The 12,699-nt window shown below is 64.1% G+C and overlaps 1 protein-coding gene across 2 annotated transcripts in view; it reads right to left on the bottom strand.

Moving 5' to 3' along the window:
- Positions 1-12,699, bottom strand: part of ELFN1 (extracellular leucine rich repeat and fibronectin type III domain containing 1) — a 61,991-nt gene that overhangs the window by 15,057 nt on the left and 34,235 nt on the right. The window contains exon 1 of one of the 2 annotated variants that reach the window (XM_042240602.2): positions 10,390-10,799. The exons of the other annotated variant lie outside the window; for it this stretch is intronic. The gene's annotated coding sequence lies outside the window, so the exon portion shown is untranslated. Of the gene's footprint in view, positions 1-10,389; positions 10,800-12,699 lie in introns of those variants that run through there. 2 annotated transcript variants of the gene reach the window in all.

A 12,699-nucleotide genomic window follows, 5' to 3' on the forward strand; every position in this document is an offset into this window, starting at 1 on the left:
CACGGCCCCCGGCCCAGCACCGGACTCTGGTCCCGACTCAGGACGCGAGGGCGCCCCAGGTTCACGGGGCGCTGCCTGGTCCGGGCATTGTTTCCAGGCCCCAAAGACCAGGCCAGTCTCAAGTCGGGACAGAAGATGGTCCGCTTCACGGCCGTTGAGTCAGGGGTGCCGTAGGAGCCCTGAGCTTGATCCCTGGAGCTCAGCCGACGCCCGACGTCACGCCGCCGACGCCCGACGTCACGCCGCCGACGCCCGACGTCACGCCGCCGACGCCCGACGTCACGCCGCCGACGCCCGACGTCACGCCGCCGACGCCCGACGTCACGCCGCCGACGCCCGACGTCACGCCGCGTCCACCCGGGGTCTCTCCGGCCAGGCCCGGCCTCACCAGGCACGGCGTAAACGTGTGCGCCGCCCGGGCAGGTGTGTAGCGCTCCCGATGGCGGCTCCCGGGAGAGGCCGCGTCCTCACCTCACGGCCGATGGCACTAACACCCCAGCCTCTCCCCGGCCCGGCTGACAGAGCGAAGCCCCTGCTACGCGCCAGGCAGCCTGCAGGGAAGCGGGGCGTACGGGTGAGCCGTCCAGCAAGGTGCCCTCCCAGCCAGCCTGAGGATTCATTCCGAGAGCGCCTCCCAGCTCTGGCCTCCGCTCTCTGAGACTCAGAGAGGGCCAGGAATTTCCCCCGGGTCACGCAGCAAGGTCTCGGCAGAACCGGGAAAAGGGCCTGGCCGTCCTGGCCCTCTCCAGGGGGCTCCTCTGGGCCCCCACCCAGGACGTCTGGCCGTGTCACAGCCCTGGGGCCAGGAGTCCAGGCCGAAGTCGAGAGGGGTCAGTCGTGGAGCCGGTTCCCTTCTGCCTGCACCTCCTGGCCAGATGGGGTGAGCAGAAGCGCTGAGAGCTTGGGCTCTGCAGATGAGCTACCGCTCGCCAGACAAGCTCCCTGGGCAAGCCGCGGAATCTCAGCGTCACTGCCTCCTTGTCAGAAAACCAGCAGCTGCCCCCCAGGGAGAACCAGTTACAGTCCTGCACCTCTGGCATCACAAGCGCTGACACGCGTTCATGTAAACGCTCCTAAACCCAGCAGCGCGATGATGGGCCTCGTTCTGAGAAGAGGAAACTGAGGCACCACAAAAGCAGACGGCCGGGCTGGGAGCCAGACCGGCGGACGGCGTGGGCTGCCCACTGGACTGTCTGGGCGAGCGGGGTCCGAGTCCGAGCCAACTGCCAGCATCCAGTCCTCCATCCTTCCGAAAATAAGGAGGGGACACCCCAGTTCACAAAACACACAGAAAACCAGACAGCCAGCTCTGTGAGAGGGAGGCCCCAGCGCTGAGATGGGGAGTGGGCCCGCAGGGGAGGGACCCAGCTCAGGAAGGGAAAGGCCGTCTCAGGGCCCACAATGCCGGAGCAGGAGGGGCTGCAGGGGTCTCCGGATTCACGCCGGGCACACTGCTGGCTGGCACACTGAGGCCAGGCAGAGTGCAGTCTGGTCCCCAGCTGCCCCTGGCGGGGTCCATGAGCGTGGCTGACCTCAGGGCACTCTGCCCCTGAGGCTGGTCTGGGGTGGGGCCGGCTGCCCCTCTCCCGAGGCTGGGCGGGCCTCGAGGAGAGCTGGAGGAATTAAAGTGGGCCCAGGCTGGAGACTGGACCCTGGCTGGTCCCCACCTCCTCTCCCAGCAGAGAGGGTGGGTGGTGGTCCCAGGCCGCGTCCCAGTGAGGGCTTCCTCGTGAGGAGAAAGCAGGGAGGAGACAAGTGATGTTTCCTGGGACAGCTCCAGGCCGGGGCCGGGGCGGGGGTGCTGGGAAGGAGGAGCCAGGCAGGGCATGGGGTGAGCAGGCCTCTGGGGCGAGGGTGTAGGTGCCGCCTGACCCCAGGGTCTGCTCCACCCCCGTCTCAGTGCTCACCAACGCGCCCCCCCCGCCCCTTTAAGAGCCCGCTGGGCCCTGTGGTGTCTTCGGTTTTCAGGTTGATGGCAAGGCTGGAGCTCAGAGCCTGGCCAACTGTGCTCCCCACCCAGGGGCCCCGGTGACTCGGCTCCTGCCCCTCAATGGGGACCATGGCTCCCACCCTGCCTGCCCACCTCACAGACAAATGGTGAGCGAGCCCCCCGCCCCGCCACGGGCCGGATGCTGGGCCAACTAGGATGCAGACAGAGGTGGGGAAGACAGAACTCTGACCGGCCTGAGTGAGACGGGACTGTGAGCGCTGCAGGGAGCCCACAGTGGAGGCTCAGTCCAGGGTCCAGGCCACAGCCAGTGGCCTCAGAGGTTGAGGAGACAGTCTGCCCCTGCCGAGCCCTGGGTGGGTGGAAAGGAGAGAGGGGCAGGGCCTGTGAGGACGTACAGAGGCCTGGAGGCTGGAACCAGGAAGCGGGTGGCATACGATGAGAGGACCCATCGGGGCAGAACTGCTGGGAGCTGTGATCAGACCAGGGGTGCTGGGGAGCCAAGGGAGGGTCAGAAGGGAGGCGGCAGGACTCGGGTGGAGGAGGAACTCCTGCTGGGAACAGCAGGTGCGGGGAGCGGAGAGGAGGCTGCACCGGTCACGGAAAGCGGGAGGGCGGGGCTCTGGAAACGAGAGGGAGACGCAGACAAGCCCGGAAAGAAACGCGCACCCGCAGGCACGGGGCGGGGGAGGGGCACGGACGCTCACAGCAGCCCGTACAGGCCCCGACTGGACGCCGCCCGGTGCCCGGCGACAACGGAACACAGCAACGGGGCGGGCGGGCCGAGGGGCCAGCAGCGTGACGCGGGTCACACACGCGGGGCTGAGCAGCGAGCCGTTCCCACGAAATCACAAACGCAGAAGGCGAGGGGCTGCCCGTGGGGTGGTGGCTGGGGAGGGCCGTGAGGCGAGCCTCAGGGGGCAGTGATGCCCTTGATCCGGGTCCTGGGGACACGACTGTGTCTGGTTCATGAAAGTTTATGGAGCAAACACAGTGACAGCTGCGCTTCCGTGTGAGAGAGTCAAGAGCGAGAGGAAGGCGGCTGGAGAGGCCAGACCAACCTCACCTGGCGCCTTACGGGACGACCGCTCGGGGCAGTCGGAGCCGCACCCCGCGCCGACTCTGTGCGGCTGGTCAGGACCCTGGACAGCTCCGGGAGCGCTAAACTCAGAGCCGCAAGCTCCCCGCCTCGGGACACCCCACCCTAGGCAGCACTGAGACCCAGGCTTAGGGAGGCTGATGTGCTGGGGTGGGGGCAGAAACGAGACGTGGCTGAGACCCTGTGTCACTAACCCAGGGCCTGGGGCCTCACTGTCCCTACACAGGAAACAGGTGAGTTGATCTGTCTCTACATAGGATGACCACACACCCAGGTTTCCCCAGTTTCCGTGTAATTATGGTCTTTTTACTCTAAGTGTTTCTTGACTAGACGCTACATTATAGTCACCCTCTCACCTGGGTGGAAGGAGTGCCAGCCTCCGCCATCATTTTTAAAATGTGCAAGACCTCCCCTTGCCCTGTAACTTCCAGCAACAGCAAGCTTCCTGCCCAGACCAGTGCGGCCCTGGAGTGAGTCCGGCACCCGCCAGCCCCTCCCCCGTTCACCAGCCGGGCCAGCTGAGGGTGCCCCCGCACCCACCTGCCCCACAGGACGACCAGGAGGGACGTGGGACCACACTCTCTGTGGTCACCAGTCTCTGTCTTTCTCTTCCTTTGTTACTGGACCCATGTAAAGCGGCTGCCAGTCTCCCCTGCAGCCAGGCATGGCCGAAGGTCTAGCCAATAGGCTATGAGTGGAGTTGAAGTGCACACTGCCGACCCACTCCCTTAAAAGGAATGGGCATGGATGCACCTTGCCCAGTTGGGATGCAGATGAGATGGTGGGGACTGGAGCAGCCACCTTGGTTCCAGACACAGAAGCCACAGGTTATAGAGCTGTCCTACCAGCCCTGGGCCACAGACCTCTGCGGTTTCTGTTAACAATAAAACTTCTATCTCATTTGAATTGCCATATTATCGAGAACTTTAACAGCTCACTAATACAGATGAGGGCCATCTCACTCGGGGACAGATTGCTAGCGAGTGTGCTCAACCAGATTGGAGACGCTCTGGAAGAGGGGAACGGACGAGATGCTCTGGGCCTGGGGCAGAGAGGGATGAAGGAGAGGCAGGCCCAGACCCCACACACGCCCTCCGCCAGCTCGTCCCGGTGGCCCACCACAGCCCCCCTCCCCAGCCTCCCACCGCGGCCCCCCTCCCCGGCCTCCCACCACGGCCCCTCTCCCCAGCCTCCCGTGGTCCGCCAGGGGCAGGACCCTCAACCACTCTCCACAGGCCTTTCCCAGGTGTGGTCTCTCAGGGGCTGTGGGAGCTGAGCTCAGGTGCGGAGAGGACGCATCCCCCATCCCTCCTGTCCTCTCGCCCGCATGTCTGTCTGGTGGAGACTCGTCTCCTGAGCTCTGGGCCGCATCCCTCCCTATCAAATCCCCACAACGAGAAAACTCTGCTCATTCCCCCACTGGCTCCCCTGCCCAGGCTCTGCCGGCTCCAAACCCCACTCCTTGACTGACCTCCTCTCCCATCACCCCCACAGCTGCCGTCACCCTAGCCTGGGCAGCAGCCTCCCCTCCCTGGACCCCTCCCTCCTGCAGCCCTAGCCCTGGGCCCACAGTGGCTGCTGGGGTCCCAGTTCAGCGGGCGGAGTTGGGGAGGGAGGCGCTGAGTCACTGGGGAGAGCAGGCGGGACACAGGCCCCATATCAGGGGCCATATCCGCAGAGCGGTGTGTGCCCACGTGTACAGAATGTGGGCTTCCCTGGGGTAGCGGGGAGGAAGGGGAGGCAGAGGTGGGGAGCCCCCCAGGGCCTCCCATTCACTTCAAAGAGCCCCCAGCAGCTACCGTCAGCCCGTCGTATGGATGAAGAAAGTTAAACAACTTGCCCGTGACTGCAGCTGCCCAGCACTGGGACCCGCATTCAGATCTGGGCCTAGAGTGGGTCCTCAGCGCTGATTCGCAGGAGAGGGGTCAGAGGCAGAGGTCGGGTCTAAGAGGGAGGGGGCGAGAAGGAGCTCAGGCCGAAGGACCAAGCCTGTGGCAGGGCTGGACTCGGGAGGAGCAGGCAGGACACCCGGGGCCCTGGCCTGAAGGAGAAGGGCCCCCGGGGCCAGTTCCCTCCGAGCCCGACTCTCCTCCTGCTGGTTCAGCTCGGAAACCACGAGAGGCGCTTTCCAGGAGGAAATGAGAGGATAAGGTAAGGGAGCAGAGTCGCTGCACCTGGTGGCCTGGCCCCCAGCTGGAGGAACACAAGAGCCAAAGGGGGCTTTGCCAGAGGCAGGAGGGGGACGGGGACCCAGGGCCTGAGAAGGCTGTGGGGACGGGAAGAGCTGCTCCCCCACCTGGGGCAGCGCTGTACAGGCTGACTGGGCCCTTGAACCTGGACACCCCCTCGGGTGGCAAGGGCAGCTTGGGAGAGGGGAAATGGTGCTGGGGGGGACCATGCTTGAGCTGAGCCCACTGTGAGTGGCAGGAGCGGGCGTGGGTGGAGTGGGGAAGGATGCCTTCCATGACTCAGCTCACGAGTGCCACACACGGCCTTACAAATACCACAAAGGCCGGGGCTACTGCCTGGAAACCAGTAGGCACCAAGCAACATGCAGCCGGGATGAACCGTTCAGTGGGAGCCAGTCAGGAGGCAATCGGGGCCACAGCGGGCAACGAGAACGGGCTCAAGCTGTTGCCCTGCCAACAGGGAACGGACGCGGCCAGCATACCCCTCTCCCTTCGCCGCTCCTGCTTTTCACACCTGAGATGCGGATATGACAACTGGAGGCACAGCAGCCTTTGGGAGGCCATGCGGGCAAATGCTGAGACTGGCTCAAGGGGAAGCTACAAGAAACCAGAGCTGCTGACAGATTCCTTGGACTGTGCGCTGCCCGCACCGCTGCCCTCTTCACATGAGAGGAAAAGGAGCCCCTTCGTGGGCTTTGACCACACAGTATCAGGTTTCTGCCTTGTGCAGCCAAGTCCAATCCCTTGCTGACATGGCATAAAACACTGCTGAGTAATTTCATTGGAAAGTTGCTCTCGATTTAATTCCTTGCAGTGCTTCTGATCACATCAAGAGAGTCTCAGGCCAGGGCGAGCACGTCTCGAACACCTCTGCACGCGTGCCGTTTTCCCTTTTTAATAAAGCGACAGAAGGCCTTGGGCTCTGAGCCTCCCCTGAGCCCCAGCATCCAACTAGAATTTAATAACATTGTTTTGTTTCCAGTGAATTTATTTTTATGATTATCAATTCTATTTATGGAAAAGGAGGCTTGCTTTCCATTTGTACTAGTGCCATAAAACTTCCCTTTTAAATAAATGTATTTAAGTTTTTAAAAAGTAAATTTACTTAAGAGGAAAACCAGTAAGAATGCAGTCAGCGGGAAGGCGGGGGCGGGCGGGGGGCGGCCCGTGGGGGCTGCTGGAAGGTCTATGGACGGTCTACCCCTGGGCTCTGGGCTAGATGCCCGGGGGTGCGGGGGTTGAGGCCAGCCCTGGACCCACACTGGGGACTGGTATCCATGGTTTGTCCAGCCTGAGCCGGGAGTGGGTGGCTGGACTCCCAGCACCAGGAATTTCTAAAAGGTGAGGCTCAGAGCTGTGGGCTGGGTGGTCAAGTGATGAGCTGTGGGCAGGATTTTGAAGCCGTTCTGGTAACCAAGCCACTAACTCAAAGCCTCAGTTCCTTCCAGCCTGTCTGTGTGAGGCCCTGACTTCAAAAGCCGGGCCTCCAGGAGCGGGCGTGACCTTTTGCTAATTAGCTCGGGCTGTTTGCTCCCTGGCTGCCAGCTGATCTCTGGACAGCAGCTCCACCTCCAGCCACTGGCGCCTGTCACCTTCCGGCAGATAAATAACCGCTCCTTGGAGAGGGGCGGGGGGGGGGGGGGGGACGGGGACTGGCTGGGGGGCTGGGGGAGGGGCAGGGACCTGCCGGCGGGTGGGGGGCGTCCTGACAGTTGCTGGATGGCAAGTCACCCCTATGTCATGCTGGCTCTGCTGAGGAGAGCACCACCCCCATTTCTCAAGAAAACCAAGGCCTGGAGGCGGGGGTCTTACAGGGGGTGCACCAGGCTCCACTCTGCCGGCCCCCAGACCGCCCCCTGCAGCCCAGAGAGGCCCATGGGGGCTCTGTCCTTGGTGCTGAACACGGGGCCGGCCCAGAGCGGGCCCCGCCCCACGGGTCACCTGGGGTCATTAGAACACTCAGAAGGTCCCTCTTGGACTCTTAGTCACTGCTTCAATAAAAGCAACTTCTAGGGACGAGGCCTTTGGACCAGGAAACGGAGGAGGAAGGAGGCAAGAATAGACCGAGAAAGTTCAAGTCACTAAATGACAGAATGTTCTCTCTGGAAGGCGTCTGGGAACAACCGCCCAACCCCCAGCTTCCAGGAGAAGACAGGGCAGGGCGCAGGCTCCTCTGCCAGGCCCGCAGGGGCCCCGCCGTCTGCTTTGCCACCTGCCTTCTCAGGTGGGGCGGGGCTGGGAAACACCCATCCGTTCACCCCACAGACACTCATTCAGGTCCGCCTCCCGCCAGGCGCAGTGGAACACGCAGCCTGGGGCGAGTGTGAGGGCCCAGCGGCGGGCCCAGACCAGCTCGGGCAAGCCCGAACCTCAACAGCCTGCCGTGCGCTGGGACAGGCTCGCGCAGGGACGGGAAGAGCTGGCATCCATGGAACGTGATGGACCAGAGGAGCTCCTGCCTCACGCTTGGGGTGGCCCAGGGGACAGGGAGCGGGTGCCCACCTCTGTTTCCTGAGTGCCTGCTGGACGTGGGGCAGCTGACACGTCCCCACTGAGGTTCTCCTTATGCGGGAGGATAAGGATATTACCGCCACTTCACAGGTTTAGGGAACGGGGGGTCCTAAGTGAAGTAAGTCAGAAAGAGGACAACCGCTGTATGAGCCCACGTATGTGGCGTCTAAAATCTGACAGAAATGAATCCGTCCATGACACGGAGACAGACTCAGATCGGAGGACAGACTCGTGCAGCCAAGAACGAGGGGGGTGGGGGAAGGGCTGGAGTTCGGGGCTAGCAGGTGCAAACTAGCGCAGCCAGGATGGACGGGCACCACGGTCCTACGCCCAGCACAGGGACCTGCGCTCAATATCCGGTGATGAACCCCGACGGGAAAGCACACACACACGCGTAACTGAACCATTTTCCTGTACAGCAGAAACCTAGACATTGTAAATCAAATACACTTCAATGAACTTGTTTTAAAATGGGACGTCAGAGGTGGTGAGCGACCTTTCAGCGTTTTACATCCACAACTCAGCAGAGTGGGTTTTGCCCGACACCAAGATCGCTCCAGGGACTCAAGGACCCTGGGGAGACAGCACCACAGGGGCAAGAGCGGGGCTCGGGTAAGAAAGGGGCTTGAGGCGAGAGAGGAAGGGGCTCGGGCGAGAGCGGGGCTCAGGGAGAGAGAGGGGCTTGGGCGAGAGTGGGGCTCAGGGAGAGAAAGGGGCTCGGGGCGAGAGAGGAAGGGGCTCAGGCGAGAAAGGACTGAGCCAGCGCCGGAGCCTCGGCCAAACCCTGGCGGATAGGCAGCCGCCGTGGCCGTGCCAGTGGCCGGGGGTCAGCACCCCAAGTCCACCCAGCCGGGCCCTCAGTGTCCACGCTCCCCCCCCCGAGTGGACAGCGCCGCTGCTGTGTGAGCCTCAGTCTGGACGCCCTTGGGGGTCTCCGGCTGCTGTGTGGTCAGAGCTGACCCCTCCCCGAGATGGTTCTGCCTTCTCGACTTCTCAACAGGCCCATGCAGAAGGGTCTTGGGGACCCCACCACGTTTCCAGTGGGAACGTGAGGCCCACTGAGGGGCAGGCGCTGGCCACTGTCTCACAGAGCTGGCGGCCATGACGGTCAAGCCCAGTCCCCCCTCCCCGGCCCCTTAGCGACACCAGCTCAAGTCCCCCCTCCCCGGCCCCTTAGCGACACCAGCTCAAGTCCCCCCTCCCCGGCCCCTTAGCGACACCAGCTCAAGTCCCCCCTCCCCGGCCCCTTAGTGACACCAGCTCAAGTCCCCCTCCCGGCCCCTTAGCGACACCAGCTCAAGTCCCCCCTCCCCGGCCCCTTAGCGACACCAGCTCAAGTCCCCCCTCCCCGGCCCCTTAGTGACACCAGCTCAAGCGGCGAGCCCTTGGCCCGGTGCGACCTGCGTGTTCTCACGCCCGCCCTCCCCCAGGACTGGGGGCGGGGTCTCCACCCACCCCACGACCAGGCTCTGGCCAACAGCAGGCGCTCGATGGCCGTCTGCAGAATGGTGGACAGCGCAGTGGCCAGGCGGCTGCACCCCACGATCCGGGCCCGGCCCGCTGCGCCCGCGCGCTGACGCCCACCCAGGCCGGGCCTGCCAGACGCCCGCGGCCTCGGTTCCCGGCGGGGGTCGTCCCCATCCTCCGCACCCCTCCAGAGCCACCCCCAGAGGCCTCCGTCTAAAGCCACGGAGAAGCCTGGGGAGTGTGTGATGGAGGAGGAAGCCTCGCAAACCCCCCAGCGCCGCCTATCACCTCCAGCGACAGTTGGCAGAGCGCAAGGTCACAGTCACTCTAAATACTCAGCTTAGCGAATCCTCTGCACAGCAGAAAACGGCAGCGACGGCCCACTACAGACACCCCAAACCTGAAGTCCGCGGTCAGTGGCCTGTGCGCCGCGGCTCACAGACAGCACCCCTGCCGGTTCGGGCACGACGGCCGGCCCAGCTCCGTCGGCCCAGACGCCCCACGGCACAGGCCCAGGAGCCGAGCCAGAGCTGCCGAGTCAGAGGCCCGGGAAACCAAGAAATCAAGCCACCACCCAAAGAGGGCGCATCTGCAACTCCTGAGCCGACGGGAGACAGCCCGTCCAGCTACTTTTCAGCCAGAACGAGGCGCCCAGCAGACACGGCATCGCGGTCACCAAGCCCCCGGCCACGGCAGGGCAGCTCCGACCCCCTCACTCACTGGGTGTTCAGTCCAGCGCCCACTTCAGGATAAGCAGCCTGTCTTTAAGCAGACACGAGGCACGTCCACACACACCGGCCTCACGGTGGGCACGACAGCGCATGCTCCAACCCAATGCTGCATCTGCTCCCACAAAGCGGGAGGAGACAAAACCTTCTTTAACCCACAGGGCAGGGGCGCCCCGTCAGGGAGGACACGGACAGGCCGGAGCACCATCCCTGCGCCTCCCAAAGCCCCGAGCTCCTCCTCTCGGGCCCGAGGGGGCCCTGAAGCCTTGGCCATCTCCTCTCTGGGGCAGGCATCGCCACTGCACGAGTCGGACCCTGAAGGCTGTCTGTTTCTGTCCGACAGCGGGTCTCATGCAGGACTGCAGGCCCGCCCATGACCCAGCACCCCTGCCTCCAGGTCGCAGGGCCACCTCGTCCAGATGGCCCATGAGGCAAGGTGGCCCTTACCTTCAGCTCAGGGCCCACCGGTGAACTGGCCCATCTGTGGAGCCCAGGTGGGTGGATTCCTCCCCGTGGGGGTCGTGGGCATCACCTCCTCATTCCAGGACACACAGGCAGACAGGCGTCCAGGCAGGACACAGGGTCTCCGGCAGCTCCCGCTGTGCGGAGACAGAGCGAGCGGACGTAAGAAGGACGTGGGGACATTCGGAAGACCCTGCTGGCCAGGCACACAGAAGCCTCCGCCCTGGGCGTGCCTGCACGTGGATCACGGAAGAGAAAGGCTGGGGCTTCCAGTACTCGAGGAGGGCAGAGGCAGGGCTGACCCAGAAGCAGAGACGACAGAACTCCCAAGTTCAGACCGGCTGGGCCTCTGGTCGCTACTGGGGCTCCAGCCCACGCCACTGTGCAGTGGCCCAGACGCTGGGCTGCTTGCTGCTGCTGAGTCGCTTCAGTTGTGTCCGACTCTGTGTGACCCTATAGACGGCAGCCCACCAGGCTCCCCGGTCCCTGGGATTCTCCAGGCAAGAACACTGGAGTGGGGTGCCATTTCCTTCTCCAATGCATGAAAGTGAAAAGTGAAAGTGAAGTCGCTGAGTCGTGTCCGACCCTCAGCGACCCCATGGACTGCAGCCTTCCAGGCTCCTCCGTCCATGGGATTTTCCAGGCAAGAGTACTGGAGTGGGGTGCCACTGTCTTCTCTGAGACGCTGGGCAGAGGCCCCCAAACAGAAGCCTTAGGCCCATGCCAGGCTCTGGCGGATGCTTAGGAAGTCAGTTTACAGCCTGAGCCCCACACTTGCCCACCAGCTGTGAGCAGTCATCCACCACCTCCCTGGACCCTGAGTGCCCTCCTGGGCCTCGTGGGCCCTCACACCGCCGTCGCTGGACCCCCCCCCTTTCCAGGCAGGGAAACTGAGGCAGGGGGCACCTGCAGGGAGGGGGGCACCCAGCGGAGATGCCAAGAGGAGCCGGGCCCCTGCCCTTCTGACTGAAGGCCTGTGTCCCACCTGGTTGGGGGGCAAAGGGGCTGCCCAGAGGAGGTGCTGTCTTTGGGACAACTGGTCTCTGGGAGTAAGGGGGGCCCCGGGACACCTTTAGCCCCTGGAACCCTGGCAGTGACCCTCAGGAGGGCCTGGGCAAGAGCCGAGGGGGTCCCCAGGCCGTCAGCCTGAAGCCCCCACCCCCGCTGGAGCCCCCAGGCTCTGGGGCTGGGGGGAGGGCGCCTGTCACGCTAGAGTGTGTGCAAACAGATGAGTGAGTGGCGTGTAATTACCTAAAATTGTCGGTTAGAAGCGGATGTGAATAACCAAAAAATATGTGGGGAAGTGGGGGGAATGCTCATCAATTAGACTTAATTACTTAACAGCTAATTGAAATAATAATGGATGCATTTGAATATGCTAATGAGGCCGAACCTGCCTAGGAAAAGGTAATTGAAATAAAAATAGAACGCGGGGGCTCAGAAGCTCCCAGGAGGCTTCCTGGCAGAGCCAAAGCCTGGGGACCAGAGGCGGGAGGCCAGAGCCGCTCCCACCCACAGCCTCGGTCCACCCCGGGCAGCCTCCGCTCTCCTCTCCCGGGTCCCGGGACCCTGACCGCCCCAGGTCGGCCTTCCAGCTGCCCGGAGCAGGCAGAGGGGCTGCCTCGCCCACCAGGCCCCAGAGAAGCAGGAAGGCACGCGTGCTGAGTGCCTGCTGTATACCCAGTCCTGACTACAGACTGGGAAAGCCAGGGACCCCCACCCTGCCATCTGGGCAGCACGAGGCAGGCCTAGGGCAGGGCTTCCAGCCGCCCTCAGACGTCCAGCACTGCCGGCCAGGGCGGAGCGGGCCCGGCTCACAGGCGTGTGAGGAGACGCGGGCTGTTCACACTGCTCCACTGGCGGACCCACGGGTCACACGGATGTGCGCGCAAGCACACCCTCCCAGGCCCGCGTGTGCCCACACACTCACTGCACTGCACTGCAACGCGCGCCCCAGCCGGTGCCCCGCCACGCGGACCACAGGGGAGCCGGGGCCCAGCCCCCGCCTGCCTCTGACCACACTCGGGCCGGTGGGAGGCCTCTCTGGGGCTGCGCCCATTCCTCCCGTGCGGCTACCGGAAATCCACCGGCCTGAGCAGCCCAGAGGTGCTGGACTCCCAGGAGCAGCTCAGGTAAGGCCCGCGGCTGAGGGTGCGGCCCGTGACTGAGGGTGCGGCGCGGGGGCGCAGCCCGGGCGGGAGACCCGGGGTGGGGGGTGGGGAGGGAAGCGGGCGTCCCACGGACACACGCAGACCCGGGTGACCTCGACAAGCTTCAGCTCCCCCTCCAGACCAC

This window comes from Ovis aries, chromosome 24 (assembly GCF_016772045.2).
Source record: "Ovis aries strain OAR_USU_Benz2616 breed Rambouillet chromosome 24, ARS-UI_Ramb_v3.0, whole genome shotgun sequence".
NCBI classification, from domain to species: domain Eukaryota; kingdom Metazoa; phylum Chordata; class Mammalia; order Artiodactyla; family Bovidae; genus Ovis; species Ovis aries.